This window comes from Microplitis mediator, chromosome 7 (assembly GCF_029852145.1).
Source record: "Microplitis mediator isolate UGA2020A chromosome 7, iyMicMedi2.1, whole genome shotgun sequence".
NCBI classification, from domain to species: domain Eukaryota; kingdom Metazoa; phylum Arthropoda; class Insecta; order Hymenoptera; family Braconidae; genus Microplitis; species Microplitis mediator.
Window position 1 is genome coordinate 751,222 of NC_079975.1, and position 19,181 is coordinate 770,402.

Genomic DNA, 19,181 nt, shown 5'->3' on the forward strand with positions numbered 1-19,181 from the left:
CGCGCGCGCGCTCGTCACCGATCGCCCGATCCACGGGTGAGTTGAGACGGACCGCCGCTACGCGTACTTTCGTCGCGCACGAACGCCAGTTAATAACAATTTGCCGCTCGGACCGTACGCGAGAGCTTCGCTACGATGTAAGACTGGGACAGAATACACTTACACATATATATGTATAGATAAATATGTATTGTAGTCATATTGTATGAGTTGTGGCTCTAACTTGCTGGAGGACGGCCCACAGAAAATCGCACGTGCGATCAACGCATGAGAGACGCGACTAATTGAATGATTCTGTGATGTAATATTGTCATTGTTATTATTATTTTTATCCTTTCTATTATTATTCAATAATTATTATCAATCAATTTTTAAAAAAATTCTTCGTTAAAAATTTCAAATAAAAATTTTTATTTTTTACAGTTCACTTAAAATTAAAATAACTCCGAATCTATCAATTTTACTAAAAAAATTATTCCTACCTTTTTTGTAGGAAATTAAATTCTCTATAAAAAACCCCATGCACATTTTTTCATAAACTCAAGGGTTCACGAGATATTTTTATTTGAAACTCAACTCAGTTGAGAATCAATTGAAATTTTATCTAAAAAATAAAAATAAAAATAAAAATAATAATAATAATAATAATAATAATAAGTGATAAAAATTTAAGTCGATATATCGATTGAGAAATTCCCGGAATGATTTTCTTTATGTTATATCTTCACCTGTGATTCCGCACGTTCCGTTCGAATTCCCGTAATACCAACAACGCCCCGCATATATGTGAGAAGATAACGTCGACACAGCGTACGTAATAATAGTATCAGATATAATAATCTAACTCGCAATTTTGCAATAAATCACCAATCTCAGTACAAAAAAATTTTTTACTCATCACTGATTCTCTTAAAGTAACAGAATATTTTTTTCGGTTAAAAAAAAAAGATTACGGTTTTAAAAAATCGAATTTATAGGATGTGAATAAATAAATATATTTAATCGAATAATAAACAAATTATCCAAGATTTTGTACAGTCATACTCTGTAATTATGACTACCGGGTAAACGTGGGTGGAAATAATTTATATACACATGTATACATATATTTATATATATGTACAATTATAATAATTTATATGTGATATGTTTGAGGGCGCAATGAGTCGAGACGCAAACACACGCACAAGTGTGTAGTGAGCCCCAGGCGATGTATTATATTTATTTATATGTATATATTATATGTATATGTATATGTATGAGAGATACATGAAGAAGAGAATAGAAGTCGAGAAGTGTAGAGATAGAATAAGTACCTAGTCATAACGGTGCCTCGAATCCTGGGTCATTATTGAAGGGTGAAAAGTGTGCCGTCTTCGATCCTGTGGAAGCTTCGCCAGACCAAGACCAAGATCATGAAGAAGAAGAGAAAGAAGGAGAAGGAGAAGAAGAAGAAGAAGAAGAAAGCCGCGCCCTAGCATTGAAGTCTCACGACCTCTGAACCCGGTCTCGTAGTAACTGCAAATGAAATGAAAATATTAGAAGCCTCGAGCGATACCTCATCACCTCGAGTTGTGCTGTACTCTCTCCGCGGTGTGTATTATAGTGGATTGAAAGTATTTTTCGCGTATTGCTTAGACGTGAGTTGAGGAAACCCCGTGAAAAATTTTTTATTCTCATTTGAATACATTACACTGGAAAATAATGAATAAATATCATTTTTATTGAGAAATAATAATATTTACTGATGGAAAAAATTACCATTACAATTTCTGTAGCTCACAAAATTATGTGGATGCATAATTAGAGTTATTTTGTTGAAATGGTCATTGGAAAAATTTTCTACAAAAGTCTGACTGGGAATTCTGTAAATTTTTTTTTTTTTTTAATTTCAGAATAATTAATAGCCAGTCTACATAAATAATGAATAATAAATATATTTAAAGCAGTAGTCAATAAAATAATATCCCTCATTCCGGTGGTCAGGACTAGAGCCCAAGTAATGGAAAGAGTCTGAATAAGTTGAGGAGCTCTCATGCGGTGGTCCGACTCGATACTGATTTACCGCTCGTCTAATTTGTAGGCGGGCGCCATTAAACAATCCATAAAGGCACCGCGCGTAAAAGACTCGGTGCAAAATGAGCGAATTGCTCCGTAGCAGTACACCAGTACCACTATAGACTACTCAAGAGCAGAGCCCGAGACTCAAGAGCAGAGTACTGGGTTTACTACCCTAGACCAGCATCAAATACCGAAACTCCATACTCAGCTCAGCTTGTAAGAAAAGTATTAAAAAATACCTGCATACCCCACGGTCACAATGAGCACTATTCTCACTCCGACCCGGCAACCGGCAACCGGCAACCATCACCGATTTATTCATATTCAAATGCCGGCAAGTCTTTACGATCTCTCTTGTTCGTTGGCGCGTACAACCACTTTTTTATCATCCAGCTACTGCTGCATTTATATACATATACATATACATAAACATATGTCGTTAGCCGAAGCATTTCATTCTCTTATTTTCCTTCCCGTCTTTTTCTGTCCGCTACCACTGCTGGTAGCCATTGATGGCCGAAGACCTGCTCGAGCTCCGTTCCTAGTCTTCTTCTCGGAGCTAATTCTCTGGTGCTGGGTCATATACACGACGCTAACTTCTGGACGTGAATTATGGCCCGTTACTTCTCTCGCTATAGATATTAGCGGCTTTTACAGTAGTTGCACATTTATAAATACGCCCATGAAAATTTTATATTTGTCAACTTTTTTTTACATCAGACATCAGTCGATATATCAAAAGTATCATTACAATTCATTTATTTCCTCAGAAAAATTAATCATTGGAAATTAAACTATTTTCCTACCAGAGTATTTCCAAAAATGTAATTTCGTTTAAATATTTTACAAGCTTTCGAATCTTTGCAGAGCACACATTGAAAAAAAAGTTTTTTTCCACCTAGAAAATTTTTCCCTCCCGTAAAGAACCTGGTATTCTAGTTTTTAAAATACCAAAGTTTTTTTCCCACACTAATAAGTATTCTGATTGCTAAAAAAACTCGGTTTCCTTCTCAGCAAAATACCAAAATAAAAAATATGGCTGACTTAACCTCACTCAGTTGACACATATTTAAGTAATGTTTATTTTACTACGAGCCTTTTTTTAATAATATTAAATTAACTACTAATTTTAAAAGTTGTATTTATAATAAAATTACTGGAAAATTTAATTTCTATAAAATGTAGTGATTAAGATGTAATTATAATTACTGCGGTTGCTATGGTAACGCAGCATTAAGTTTTAGCTCTAGAAAAAACTTAGGTATTCTCAGGGGAAAAATACCAGTTTTTTAATATTAAGAAACTTATACTGGATATTAAAATACCCGGATAAAAATATTTTGTATCCTGGGAGGAAAAAAACTTTTTTTTCAGTGCAGATTCAGCTTTGGGACTCCTATGACGTCACCAGAGGTCTTTGCAGGCTCTCTGATTGGTCCACAGTGACCAATAGTAATGTAAAAGTACAAAAAAAGTGAACAATCGAGTATTTCACAGGTTTCCATAAATATTTTCCGAAATAGTTCACAAGCAAATGTAATTTCAGTGGGTAATTTTTTGAAGTAATTATTTGTTACTGTTACCTCCAGCGCAGTAAAAAATATATATTATTTCTTGTATAGAAACACATGGTTATAATTTTTTGCTCAAGTCAATATATCAGTACAGTGGCCATGTCTAACGGGTAATGCACGCCCGTATTAACTCCATCCCATACAACACACACACTTACACACATTTATATAAATATATATATATAATAAAATATATATACCTCCTTAGTAGTCCTTTCACATGTACATCTGACAAATAATCGCAATTAAAGTCCAGGAGATTCATCGTTTCTAATTATAGTTCAATAGAAACAAAAAATCCTCTCTAGTTCTAGCTCAGGTAATTTTAAAACCGCGTTGCTGTTAAAATAAAATATAATAATAATAATTTAAGTGCGAGTGCAATAAATATATACGTGCTCATTAAAAGAAAGGAAATTAACGGGGGTCTGGGTCAAGACAGTATTTGATAATCAGCGTCTCCAGGAAAAGGTTCGCTGTGACGCTGGACACTTGTCGGTGGCGTTACAGGAAACCGGGTCTGAGTCCTGATCAACCGACTTGTCTAATTAGCCTACAACCTGTCACACAATATAAGTATATTATAATACCGACATATTTGTAGTCCGGCTGCTGATATGCTGCCCGCAACCCCGAGGGCATTCATTGCAACTTGATAATTTAAAATTTTCCTTACGAGCTACTGCATTCGTGGTGGAAATATTTGCTTGCGCATGTCCGGCAAATTAATGGCTTTTTTTTTAGTTTTGGTTTTAGTTTTAGTTTAATATTTAGCTGTCACTTCTGTTGGCTTAAAAAAAGGCCGAAAGAGTTAGAAATATCCTGTATCTACTGATGGTCAAGTAAAAATATTAAATAAAAAATGATCGGTATTATTTAAGTCGTTAATTGAATAAGAAGGCTATAAATCGAAATGACTTTAATGCTACTGGTAAAACATCAATCAGGGGAATAAAGTAGCTGAAGTTTGTGAAAAGAGGATCGGGAATAGCAAGAGCGGAATCATGAATTTCACCATCGACGGATTAGTTTGAGATCGAGATCGTAAATCAGGAGGTTTTTGTCGCCCAGCAGACGTGCAAGTGGGCGAGCGTCAGGCAGAATCTCAGGCTCCAGGAAGACGCCGAGGAATTGAGAGAAAAGAGCAGAGAGAAGAGGCTGAACAGACGCTTTCAATGCCGCTCGATTCCACATCCCGACTCACATTGTGTGAATTTATTTTTTTGCTGGACCTGAGACCGAGTTTCGTCTTGTGCACGCGGCTAAATATTTACGCTGCCAATTAAGGCTCATTGAGTTACAGTTTACAATTAAATTGATAGGGGAGGGTGGGGCAGAGCGGCCCCCCTAAGCCAATTATTATTTTTTGTGGCTTTCAACCATATGATCACTTTACTTTTGTCCTATTTCGAACAAATTTATGGACATTTTGCCAAGATTCTGAAAAAAAAAATTTTTTTTTTTGTGGGGCAGAGCGGCCCCCCTCCAAAAAGTGATAAAAAAATTTTTTTTTTCGTTTTTTTTTTTTTTTTTAATTGTTTTTATCATTAAGAATGTATTTCTTTCTCTTGACAACTATTTTTGGTTTTATATTACTCGAAAAAAATTTTTTAAAGCGTAAAAAATCGTTCACTCTCGATTACCTTAATTACTAATTGTTATTTAATAAAAAAAAAAATCAATTCTATAGTTTTACTTTATTTCAAAAATTTATCAACTAAAAAAAAAATTTAATTTTTATAAATTTTTAGTGACCAAATTTGCCTCTTTCATAAAGAAACGGCCGAAAAATATGAAAAAATAATTTTTTCGGAAGTTTCGGCTGGTCCATTTTGCCCCAGGTGTTATGCGTAGGGCTAGAAATGTGTAATTATACTAATTTTTTTTTAATTTGACGATAAAAATATGAAAAAATCACTTTTTCAAAATTTTGGGCTTGTCCATTTTGCCCAAATGTCATGCGTAGGGATAAAAATGCGCAAACATATCGGATTTATAGTAATTAGTCGAAAAAAAAAAATTTTTTTTTTGATCAAAATTTCAGGGAGGCCGCTCGGCCCCACCCTCCCCTACTTATAATTTTAATTGTTGTTATCATTATTGATGGAGGAATTAAGTGCCGGCGTGGGAAGGACAGTTTAGCTCGAGGTTTTACGGAATTAATAAGTGTCGGAGTAGTTGATTGTGTTTAATACTAAATTTGATGGGGATATAAAGCGCTAAAGCTGGGTGGATTATCAGTCATAACGTGTACGCCAGTAGGTACTAATTTACGAGATTCACAGCCATCCCTCATCTGTGAGAAAGCTCGGACTGTAGAGGATATAATAGTTGCGCTCTCTGACTCCGTGATTTCTGAACTGGCCAGCTGATGATAATGACAGTAACAGGTGCTCAAGAGCTGCCACCTTCCTATAACGTCATTTATGATATTCTTCCGTATTACCTGGTCTCTTTCATCTTCACTTTGCTCATTATTATTGCGATATTAATCATAATTATTATTATTCATCGGGACTTATCAACAATCAATTTCAAATATTTACCGTCCATTACTCCCGATACTTTTTACCCCCGTCTTTTAGGCATAAAAAATCCTCATTCAGCTTTTTTCCAAAGCCTTTTTTTTTAATTGCATCTACTTGTCTCCAGTATCATGAAAAAAAATATCAGAGCCTGCTAATTAGGTAAATTTATGACTAAAGAAATTTTTAAAAAAATATAAGATCAAAAAATAGGATAATTATTGTAAAAATAAATATAAATATAATGAGTTGAAAAATATATATAATATATATTCGTTTTTATCGGGCCTACAATTTGTTACGGAAGAAAATTGGCAAATGGAGAGTCGTGCGAAAGTCACCGAGTAAAGAAAGAAGATGGACACAGTTGTAAGTGTTTCTTGTCAGTGTTTTCTTGCCGTAAGATATATCTACCATATATATATATATAAATATATATAGTAAAGTAGTAGTAGCTTAGTTGGAACTACAGCCTAGGGCAATGTCTCACGCTTACTCTTCTCTCTTTCATCTCCTCTCTACTATCCGCGTTAACGTTATTTGGACGCCTTATATTATGAATTTACTGTTGAATCATCAACCGACAATCATCATCTTTATTTACATAAAACTTAACTCTAACCTACTACTTGGAAATAAATGCCAGCGGACCAACGTAGAACAAGATTTTTGAAAAATTAAATATTAATTAATTTGAAAAAAAAAAAAAAAAATTATTAATGAGAGTGACATTAAAGTATGTAAAATAATTGTTAGACCGTTTGTATATATATTTATGTATAAGGATGAGACTGTATGGCCGCAGGTTGATTATCTCACCTGTCTCGAGGACTCTTTTACTCTTGCTGGATATAATGGGTTCTTGGTCCCAGCCAGCGGTCTACCGCTATATCCACGTCTGCGATTACACATTACATTCATTTGTACATATATATATTTACATCCATATAGATGTATAACTTTATACACGGAAACTTCTCAGCGTTTGTCTCATCCTTTTACATGCTCATCTCATATCCGCCACTTTGCTCTTGAATTACTTTTTAAAACCGACGTACCAGAGGTTAAATCACATAATTTATTAAACTTTTTTAACTTCCCGCTAAGAAAATTGTAAATTTTTAAAAATTCGGGAAGTTATTGGTTTCGGTCCGATTTACGAAAATCGAATTTTCATCAGATGTCGACGATTTGAGGTCCTAGGAAGCTATTCTGACTATTTTCAGAATGATGTCTGAGTGTTTGTATGTATGTATGTACGTACGTACGTAAGTACATGTAGCTTTTGAACGGATGAACCGATTTTGAACTTTAAGGTGTCATTCGACGCGGCTTGTCACTATCTTGAAGCTGAGAAAAATTGAGCTTGATCGGTAGGGCTCGATCAGAGATATTCCAAAAATGAAATTTTTTCAAAAACGTTTTTTTGGATAACTTTAAATGTGCTCGATGAATTGATTCCAAAATCGACTGGGCTCTGAAGCTTTATAAGCCGCGTCGAATGCCACCTCAATCATCAAAATCGGTTCATTCGTTCAAGAGAAACCGTTATCGAGAGAATTAAAAAAATTTATTTTTTTATTTTTTTTGAAATATCTCAAAATCAACTCGATAACCCGAATTCAGAATTTGATCAGCTTCAGAACTTGATAAAACGCGTCGATGGCGACCTCAACCGTCTCAATCGGTTTAATCGTTTGAGAGATGTTGTTGGAGAAAAAATGGTAAAAAACTATTTTTTTCGGAAAGAACGGCATACAAAACTATTTTCGAGCTCAAAGAGCTCGAAAATGTATTCACGACAGAGTTTTCGAGCTTAAGGAGCTCGAAAACAGCGGGAAGTTTTAGGTCTGGCCCGCAGGGTCAACCGATAGACAGATATTTTTGTTTACTATGATGTCCTCTAGTAGGAGAAACCAAAAACAATCCTACGGAAAATTTTACTTTCGAGTTCAAACCCATTCGAGAATAGGTTAACATTGATGGACATGGGTGAACATTGGGGAACATTGGGGAACATTCGGAAACATTGGTGAACATGGTGAACATTGGTGAACATTGGGGAACATTGGGGAACATTGGGGAACATGGTGAACATTGGTGAACATTGGTGAACAAAAAAATAATAATAAACTTAAAGCTTGTGATTAAAACGATTTGATTCAATATTTAAGTATAAAATACCCAATAAAATAGAAATAATTGTAGAATATTAGCCGTCAATTAAAAATTTATTGGTCACGACTGAGTTCATAAGAGTCGCGGATATATTCTAAATATGTATGTAGTATAATAACAATAATAAAAATATATATAAATATTTTAGTGATAGTAATAGTGTAATAGGGATAGTGAGAGGGTATGAAACGTAATACCGGTAACGAGTACCTAATTCAAGCACGACCGTGTCATAATTCCGGCAAAGTGCGCAGTAAGTCGTCCGAGCAAGCCGTAATGGTGTTTATGGGCTATTCCCAACTCTATAGATGCTGTGCAAGTACTTTTCTCACTTGTTTTTTATTTTTTATCGTCCTCTACTCTCCTTTAGTATCCGTAGGTACACAATAATCCTATATATCCATACATACATCCTCAGTTTTTATTACTTATACATTCATTTTATTTCGAACTATAAACACGAAAAAAAGGAAATGATCGCTCCAGAGGTAAGAAAATAATGTATTTGTTTGAATAGCGTTTGTGCGAGCTGTTGGATTGAAGTTGAAGATCCTATCAAAAGTATCCCACGTTGGAAGTAAGTATCGCAGATGGAATTAGCTAAGAAAGCTCGCTCTTGGACGTACTGCAAGTGGATCGGGGAATCGATTTCGCAGCTTGCCGATTCGCAACGCAGTCCATCGAACACCCGTTAGTGCATGGGCATAGACAACGAGTCTGAGTGAGAGATTACCGTCGGGGAGAAAGAGGGAGGCTATCATATTGTGGATATATCTCACACGTGAGTAAGAAAACGCGTAGAAATGCCCGGAGTAATTTCACACGTTACACGCGCAATTGTCCGTAGACTATTATATTTATAATGCCATTGGGATCTGTATACGTTTGTTAATAATAAAATATATTACTTTTTTTTCGACGGCATTTTTTATTTATTCCACTGCTCACAATAATTTAAACTTCCCGCTATGAAAATTTTAAATTGAGAGTAGAGTTTTTTTTTTGGAATTTTTAACAGGCGGAGGAATTTTTCAGCGCGGCTATTGTTGATTACTAATTAAGTAATGGCAGATAATTAGTTTGAGTAAAAAAACAAAAAGGAAAATCGTCTGGTTTTTTAAAAAATTGTGTGACATATGGATTCTTAGTGTCGACCGCACGTATAACCGATGATGCTGGGAACTCGTAGCCGAAGCAAGACTCCACGGCCGAGATCTCGCGGTCATCCTGATTCTAGTCAGCAACATAACAGCGTAGAACAGAGATAATGTGCATTCTTCGGTTAGCTAGATGGAAATGTAATTTATAAACCAGAGATAAAGATTAAATTATTTAATCTCTTGTTTATTTGCTTTTTTCCCTCGCTCATTTTTCCTCATTTCATTTATTATATTATCTATATTCATCCTTATCCTCATCCTCCTGTTCTTGTTCTTTCTCTGCCTCTTTCTCCAGCTCATCCTCATTATTTCGTCCCCACATTTAGCATGCACCGGCTAACTAAATCGCGAGATCCCAGCGGAGGTGAAAGCGGTGTGACGTTTATTTAAGAACCTACATATGTACCTCCGATCTTGAGTAAAACAGATGATTATATTTGTTAGTGAGTGATTGGACTATTCGTCTTGAGTCCGGCGAAATAAATCAGTCCAGTGGCTAGCACTGATGCACTGCACCATCAACCTCTATACCCATCTTACTGATGGCAAAGAACCATTGAGCGCATTGACTCTTGCAAAAAATCGTTTACCGTCTGTAAAATAATAGCCAAGATGCCTCCTGGAATTACCCTCGCGTCTCTTTGTGCCTCGGGCTTAACTACTTGTACTTGTACTTACCCATACCCATACATATACATACACATATACCTATTTATATTTATATATACTCCATACTCCAGTATGGCTTTAAAGTGCGGCCAAGACATAAAAGAACCCAACGATCATCATTGCTTTAGCTAAAGTATATATATATATATGTACAGAAATCCTGCCAGTGGCTGTTGCTCCTGTCGTAGTAGTGTCGTAGTAGACCAGTGGACTAGTATTCCAGCCACAACAGCGTCCACACACCGGGGATGTTATTGCCCTATTGCGTTATTTTTTAGAGCGAAAATCCGTTTTATGTCACAGACACAGATACCGGATGAAATATGTAATGTGTGGACGTTTTGTTGCCCAGACTACTTAAAATGCATAGGCAATAAGCTACAGAGCGTCACACTAACACTTAAAATTTTTTTATTCAACTACGCCTTTATGGTTTTTCTATTGTTGTTTTAATTGGCAACATTTATAATAAATATACGACTCTAATTATTATTTTTAAAAATTCCTTGGCGGGTAAATTCAATTTTTCTGAGACTAAAGTGACTGTGGTAGTTTTCTTTACGTACACAGTAAAAAACGAATCGTCAAAGTGTAAAAAAAAGCGTATGTTAAAACTCTGTATGTTGAATTTTCAACACTTTTGTGTGTCAATTTAACACACAGTATTTATCTTGTTTGAACTGTCGCAATTGATTGATTTTTTAACACACAAAAATGTTATTTTATTCGAAAGTAACACTTTTTATATGTTACTGTCAAATCAACACACAAAATATGTTAAAAATAATTTCGACCATCACAAAAAAATTCTTGGAAAATTTTTACTTATAACATATGCGCATCTAACATTTTTTAACACTCACAACATATTAAAATAACACATAAATAAGTGTAAAACGTTTGTTTTACACACGATATGTGTTGATTTTGACGGATCCTTTTTGCTGTGTATTTTCACCATATATATTTATATAATAATTTGAAATAAAATTATGGTAATAATTCAGCTCAGAAAAAAATAAAATAAAAATTTTTGTCCTTCCGGAAGATGACATCTATGAAAGAAACAAGCCATTTAATTGAAAGAAAAAAAAATTTGGAGTCCGTTATACAAGGACATAAAAGCGAAATATAATCTTGATACATGTACTCGATATTTGATAATATTCACAGTGAATAAAATTTTCTACACACGTGTTCAGGCATTGAAACTGCGCCGCGGGCACTTGTTCTTCCTTAGCATACTAAATAATAATCCTCAGTTATTCAATTATATTTTAAGTATTTTTACTATCGTTAATTCGAGCCAAAGTACCCTGATGTCAATCCCATCCTCATTTCTACCATCAACTACCCGCTATATATATTTTTACTTCTTCAGTTCTGCTGATCCTAGGATCGAGATTAAGTCTATTTGCCGGATTGTTAGCATTAGTATTGACGAATAGGAGTTAAGTCATTTGCTGCACAGTATCACGCACACTTACACCGACTCATAAATATATATATATATATATGTATACAAAGACTAAAGACTGATGAGGATAAGGATGATGATATTTGTCCGTAAGGTTTAAAGTGGTACTATGCACAAACAAGTGGCGTATGATGTAAATGTATATGAATATATATATTCTGAAGGGATAGAGGATAGAAAAAGAGTAAGAAGCTGAGTCGAGTTGCACTGAGGTGAGCTGGTAGTGGAGTGGAAACCAGCAAGTTGATGGTCTAATAGAGCTATACCTCATTACCGTGGAGCGACCGTGTTCTCACGACGATCTAACCCCCGTCTTTCCTCTACTCATCGTCTTCATCATCCTCATCCCCGCGCACCTGCAGTGACCTCTTATCCTCCTTCCTCGTAAACACACACTCCTCTACCCTCTTTACTTTTTATTTAAATAGTTTATTTCTTTTTTGTTTTGTTTGACAAAGACAGAATCGGATGGTTACCAAAAGTAATGGGGGTAAAAAAAAAAATAAATATATGGTTTAGCAAAACGCATAGGAACGCATTAACACCTGGATAGATTTATGATATTGGAGTCAACTAAATGGTCAGTTTGTTGCGCTGAATTAGTTATTTATATTTAAGCTTTTAAATGAAATGGCTGAAATAAAAAATATTAAATTTAAGTTTGAGAGAATGGGAGTGCGCCCCCGCGGGCCAACGCGTGAGTCTGAGTGTTAGTCTGGCTGGAACAAATGCTGCCAATTTTGTATTTTGTAACGTGAATATTATACAGGTGATAATTCTTGGAGACCCCTGACTGGGCCGTTAAGGCTTTTGAAACTAGACTCTACATTCATTAAAAACTTTTTAAATATTTAAGAGAGAACAAAATGAGACATTTACAAGTTTGATTTTTTTTTTTTTTTCAACGGAATTGTTTTAAAAAATTACGACGGAATAGACGCACTGAAAAAAAAGTTTTTTTCCACCTAGAAAATTTTTCCCTCCCGTAAAGAACCTGGTATTCTAGTTTTTAAAATACCAAAGTTTTTTTCCCACACTAATAAGTATTTTGATTGCTAAAAAACTCGGTTTCCTTCTCAGCAAAATACCAAAATAAAAAATATGGCTGACTTAACCTCACTCAGTTGACACATATTTAAGTAATGTTTATTTTACTACGAGCCTTTTTTTAATAATATTAAATTAACTACTAATTTTAAAAGTTGGATTTATAATAAAATTACTGGAAAATTTAATTTCTATAAAATGTAGTGATTAAGATGTAATTATAATTACTGCGGTTGCTATGGTAACGCAGCATTAAGTTTTAGCTCTAGAAAAAAATTAGGTATTCTCAGGGGAAAAAATACCAGTTTTTTAATATTAAGAAACTTATACTGGATATTAAAATACTCGGATAAAAATATTTTGTATCATGGGAGGAAAAAAACTTTTTTTTCAGTGCGGACCGAAAATTAACAGTAAATTTTTTTTCTAATAAAAATTTATTACGATAATTTAAGTTTATTTCTGAAGTAATGAATTTTATGAATGAGAGGGAAAAGTGATGATTGTTTGTTTAATAATATAAAAATCGGTTGTAAAATTTGTTTAAGGCGTTACTTTTATCCCGGGCTGTATAACAATCGTTTTAAGATGATTTACAGCCACATGGCACGCATGCGCCCCCGCAATTTTCATCTTGTTAACTGGCTATCAGACCTCGAGACAAAAGGAATCCGATGTAAATAATAAAAAATATATTTAATAATCATATTAATAATAATAATAAATAACAAGTACTGTGGGGTTAACAGAAAAAGCTTCAATATGTATGAAAAATAAATATTGACCTCGGGTCATAAATTAAACACAGCTATTCCATTAAACGCTCGCTAGCATAAAACAAAATAATCGTCGTTTTTTAGAGCTCAATAATTTATAATTTAAATAAATTAAATTAAAATAAAGTTTGTCATCGTTCACCTAGACGTACATTTTTAAATATTTTTTTATTGCCCATTTAAATAGTTATCTTTTTTATCTGCCATTAAATTAATGTCTTATGTGCGCATCGCGATACGCGTCGACCATAAAGTTGATAAAAAATAATTTGATAACTCGGAAGATAGATTTGAAGTAAAAAATTAACTCGTGTTTTATTTTCTGAGAGTTTGGACACACGATTTTGGCCCACTTATGCCTGATAATAAATTAACCACACAAATATATGATATAAGGCCAGAAATATGTTTGACAAACTTTTTGTAAGATCGTGAGATAGTTAAACATAAAATTAGCTCTAAAGATGAGATCTGTAACGTGTCCGGAGTCTTTTGTCTCTTGTTACCACACACGTTTGTGTGTAAGTACGTTTTGTACTAGCCGGTACACATCCAAGATTAAGAGAACGAGCGACTGGCGTGTGAACGCTGGCTATGTTTGGTGAAATAGTTTGACGGAGTTACATAATTGCCGAGTAAACGTTGACTGTCTTCGGCTCACTGTACACAGAGCTCGAGCTCGAGGCCGAGCTGATTGGATATTAAAATAAAATAAAACAAATATTTAAGAGCTGAGACAACGACATTGTTCGTATGCACCGTTGTCTATCCACAAACTAAAAATTATTCAGTATATATATGTATATATATAGGATTGTGAAGCCTCGAGTTTTACAAGTTTGAGTTTAAAATGCAAATTTTAGCTAAAAGTCAAAGATTTAATTAGCAAATTCATATTTTTTATGAATAGCCGAAAAATGTGCGAAATATGTTTCCATAAATTTGCGAAAGAAATGGATTAGCGGCTTGCTACTAAAATCGACATCTCGATGTTAAAAATATTTGTGTAGCCTTTTTTGGTATTTTTTTATTTTTAAATTCAATGGGTTTGGCAGCTACGAAATTCAGAGAGATCCAGGGCTAAATGGGACACCATTTTGGAGAAAATAAATTTTTTCTTCGTGTAGGGTCGAAGAAATCTAGGAGTGTCAATGGCCGAAAGCAGACGGATTAAACTGTCGGCCAAAGTTAGGCCTGTTTTCGGCCAAAGATTTTTACTTGCGATAATTTTATTGAAAAATAAAATATTCTGGCCGAAAAAAGGCCGATTCAACTGTCGGCCAAATTTCGGCCTGTTTTCGGCCAAAGATTCTTACTTGCGATAATTTTATTGAAAAACAAATATATTCTGGCCAAAAAATGGCCGAAAAAAGGCCGATACATTTGTCGGCCAAATATCGGCCGATTTTCGGCCTCTTTATAAAGAATAAAAATTTTTCGGCCAAATTTCGGCCTCTTGCAATATAATTTTATAGTTTCGGCCAAATTTCGGCCAAATTAAGCTGTTTCGGCTTTTTTTCGGCCTATTTTCGGCCAAATATTTTCACCCGGGTCACCCAGTCGAAATTTGGTCTTTTTTTTTGTTGACAAAAAAAATTAATTAGAGCAAGACGAGTTTATATACTGCGTTATGGTTATGCGTGCAGTGTGTAATTGCGTGTTTACATTACGGAGGAGACTGGCAACATGAGAGTAGAGAGTTAACGAAAGCATTTGATTTATGTCTTCATAAGCGGCGAGCAGATATCCGAGCGTGGGTTAAACTAATGTACAGATAGGACTGAAGTGATCGACGGGCTTAGTAAATCGATCGGCGATATCCGATCTTCACTTGAGTATACATCTGTAAAAATATATGAGAGTGGATAGAATGTAAAAGTTTGCTCTCATTAGTGCGAATTGAATAGCGAAATCGTTTAAAAATCTGCAAACAATAAAAAGTACTTTGAGTTTTAGTGAAAAGCTTTTAGAGGATAATGGAGGACTCGTCGACCTGTCAGTCATGTGGAGAGCTGGAGCACCCGCTGAATGCTGTACTTAAGTCTTGGCTCTGAACTTAGTAGTAAATAAGAGTCAAGAGGAAAGAGGGGAGGCAAGAGGTAAGGGGGAAGAGGAAAGAGGTCCAGTGGGTCCGCGAGGATAATGTAATAATAAAAAAGGAAATAAGTGATGTGGGAGCAGAAAGGGAAGTAGAGAAAGAGGTGAGAGGTTAGACAAACACGCCGTGTCTTATCTGATGGCCCGTCGGCGGCGTTCGGGCGCCAGTCAGGCCCAGTCCCTCTACTCCCGAGACGCCCGAGACACCTCACCCCACCTGCCACACATCTTTCACTCACTTTTTATTTTAATTCAATTTATAGTCCAACAGAATCCCAAAGCAATATCAAATATTTTAAATAATTATTTATATTTATTTTTAACTGATGAGTTTGCGAGTCTGGCTGGAGGTTGATGACATTTTCTCACGGCTTGACGGGCTGTGGACAACAATGCTTCATTAGATTATTGTTGGTGCAACAATATCGTACAATTAGCTCGCTGGGTTTTATTATAAATGGTTTAACATACTTAAAAGGCTACGATCATGTTCATCATCGACGATCGATATATACTGAATATTGTGCCGTAAGATCTTTAATGTGATCCCAAGAGGCAGCTTATTATTATCATTTTTTTATTTTTAAATCGATTAATGAGGCCATTGGAATACTTCAAAATTCATTTAACAAATTTCGATCGAAATTTTGTTAATTAATTAAATTAATTGAGACTGAAAATATCTTAGTTACTTTTTCGATAAAACTATCGGAGGTGTAATTAAAATATAGAGAGCTACTGGAGAGAAGAAATAAAAGTTTATGGAGGTATGAGCGTTATCAAGTTGGGTGAGTTAAAGTTTATAGGAGTAGAGTAGTTGTGATATCTCTAGTGGCGAAGTGTTGTGTAGTTTCTCATTTGGAGTTAAGTTTCTTCCGTGACGACAAACTCGCGCTAATGAAAATTCCGGTAAAGAGTGGATACGTAACGTTGGTGCTGAGGCTAGAGTAGATTCCGATGGAATGCAGTCCAATTAGAGGACGCACTAACGTACTACTCATTGGAGTTTTCCCTGCCGACGAATTCCTCCAAGGAGAATTGGTTTATTGCATCGAATTCTGAGATACGAGGACACCTAGTATTTAAACTGTACATCGACTTTTTCCTTTTTTTATCTCCGTTTAATTTCTCTATTTTCCCGTAATTTGAGTGGTTACATCTAATGAACTAACAAATCAATTCAATGCTGATTAATGGGCTCCTAATTACCGGGCAATTACGCAAGCAATCATGTCTCATTAATCCGGTATCTTTGATATTTTTATTTTTAAAGAAATTTTAAATTCTCATCTTTTAAGTTTTCTAGGATTGAGAAAAATTAAATTCTGCTCCGTTAACTTTTCACATGGATAATTTATATTTTTTATTTTGTATACTGATATTAATTTCTTTAGCTCTATTTATAAATTGTTATTATTTTGATAATTTAAATTTATTTGGTGATTATAATATTTGTTTTGACGAAACTAAAGCGAGTGATATTAATTCGTATAATAATTAGACTTTGATAAGTCGCTATGTTATTGTCAAAGTTCATGGCCATATTATCTATGACATTTTATTTAAATATGTAAATATTTATTGTTTTATAAAAAAAAAATTTTCAGCGCTTGTTAGCTGTCGCAGTTATAATTTTTATAAATTTTATTAATAAAGATAATTACTCACTTGCAACAAATTATTAAAAATAATTACATTGTTAGCCTTGATTAATATATATTTAATTCAATGTGTTATTTATTGAGTAATTAGTGTCTAAGTAATCAACATACCGGTATTTAAATTAACGAAAACAAGAAAAATAAAGAATTTATTGAATTAAGACGGATATCGATAGGTAAAAAATACCCGGTGTGTATGGAAAACTTTACAATAAATGTCTTTGGTGATGTTTGCTATCACAGTAAGTAAAAAAATATTTTTCGATCGTAAAGCACACTCCGATGGAGGCATGGGGGCAGTAGTTATTAATTTTTAAGCAAATTAAGGCCGTGCCTTCACAACCCACAAGCCACATAGACTACGAGAACGACTGATTTACATATTTCTTTAGAATCAAAGTATAAACACAGAAAAAAAAAATTCTCGACTAAAGGTAAATATTCTTGATTCAAGAAAATTTTTTTTGAGACCTAAATTTTCTCAGATAAAGTAGAAATCTTCTCCGACTAAGACGAATTTTTTTTAACCAAGACAAATTCTCTTGGCTCAAGAAAATCTTGACTTGGTTCCCGAAAACGTTTGTCTTCAAAAATATTTTCTTGACTCAAGATAATTTTTTTTTCTGTGTAGATAAAAACCTCATACATTTTTTTGAAATTTAACTGATAGTCCAAGAGTATAAATACAGCAGCAGATCCATTAGAATCAAATCGTGAGCGCAGTTAGATATTTTAATTACCGACTAAATTTTTTCTTCTCTCTATAAAATAATGTCGAAAATAATTATTTTGCTATTAATCATCAGATGTTTGGCATCCACTACTCAGGCCTGTGCAGCTAAGAACGCATGGGTATGCATTATTATTATTATCACAGTTACTACTTTTAATAAATTAATTGTTGGATAAATTCAATTTTCAGTGTCACCCGTCCTACGGCTATGAGCGCTGTGACCAATTTTGAAGCTGTTCAAACGGTCCGTTTAAACAAGGGTTTGTCAACACACACCCGGTAATTTTTTGGGATTATCATTGCATCCAGAAAATATAATGTTAATGTCACTCATTATAATTAATTTTAACTCGGCATGAAATAAAATATAAATCTTATTTTTGAAATCTAATTCTATTGTGTTTTATTTTCACTTTTATCTAAATTGTCATTAAAAAAAAATTCCAATCACTCCTCTGATTGATTGCTCATATCGCAGAATTTGATTATCGAGCAGAAAGAACACGGGACTTCGAAAATCCCAAAGGATCGTTTGTTGAGTCTAGGAACTGTTTGTAAGAAAAAATATGTGATTAGTTATTGTAATTAAAAATAAAGACGGGCGAGTGATAATAAAATAAAGCGGATATAAAATGATAATCCGTCGAGTAGTATATTCCCTAGCAGAACTAAAAGCTTCTAGAGGCACAGCATCAACTACAACAACAACAACAGCAACCACCAAAGCGAGCGTGTTCTCTTGTATTTTCTTCCTCTTGTTCGTAACGGGCATATCCGCCTTGAAATAAAATCGCCGATAGTATCTCTCCTCAATGAACTCTCCCACGCCTATGGACCCGGCTCTTCAGCGGCCATTCCCCCACCCGTCGACTCTCTCCCCTTTCAACCCGCAACCCGCGCCCCCAGTAATTCTCTTGACTAAATAAAAGTGTGTAGAGTTTAAAAAGTTTAGTGTCTCGTCTGAGTGTGTACAGAGAGAATAAAAATAATAAAATGAGGCTGAGAATCAAGTGTAGTAGAATAGAGCGGGGGAGGGGGCGACGGAAAAGGAGGCAATAGGCCCCTGAATGCTGTCCCCACTCTTTGGGCCTGCAACGGACCCCGAGTAATATCTCTGTGTGAATCTGAGGCCCCGCGCGCGCCGTCGCGCGAGTCTGTGTTGCGTGCGTTCTGTCGGGGGCCTTAGCCGACTAAATATACCAGTAGAGGGGAGTGCCGGGGCC

General features: G+C 34.8%; 1 long non-coding RNA gene across 1 annotated transcript; it reads left to right on the forward strand.

Moving 5' to 3' along the window:
• Nucleotides 1–17,277: 17,277 nt before the first annotated feature.
• LOC130670720 (uncharacterized) lies at nt 17,278–18,307 on the forward strand. Its single transcript, XR_008990405.1, has 3 exons — nt 17,278–17,659; nt 17,857–18,077; nt 18,148–18,307. It is a non-coding gene; the product is annotated as an uncharacterized LOC130670720 (long non-coding RNA).
• Nucleotides 18,308–19,181: the final 874 nt, after the last annotated feature.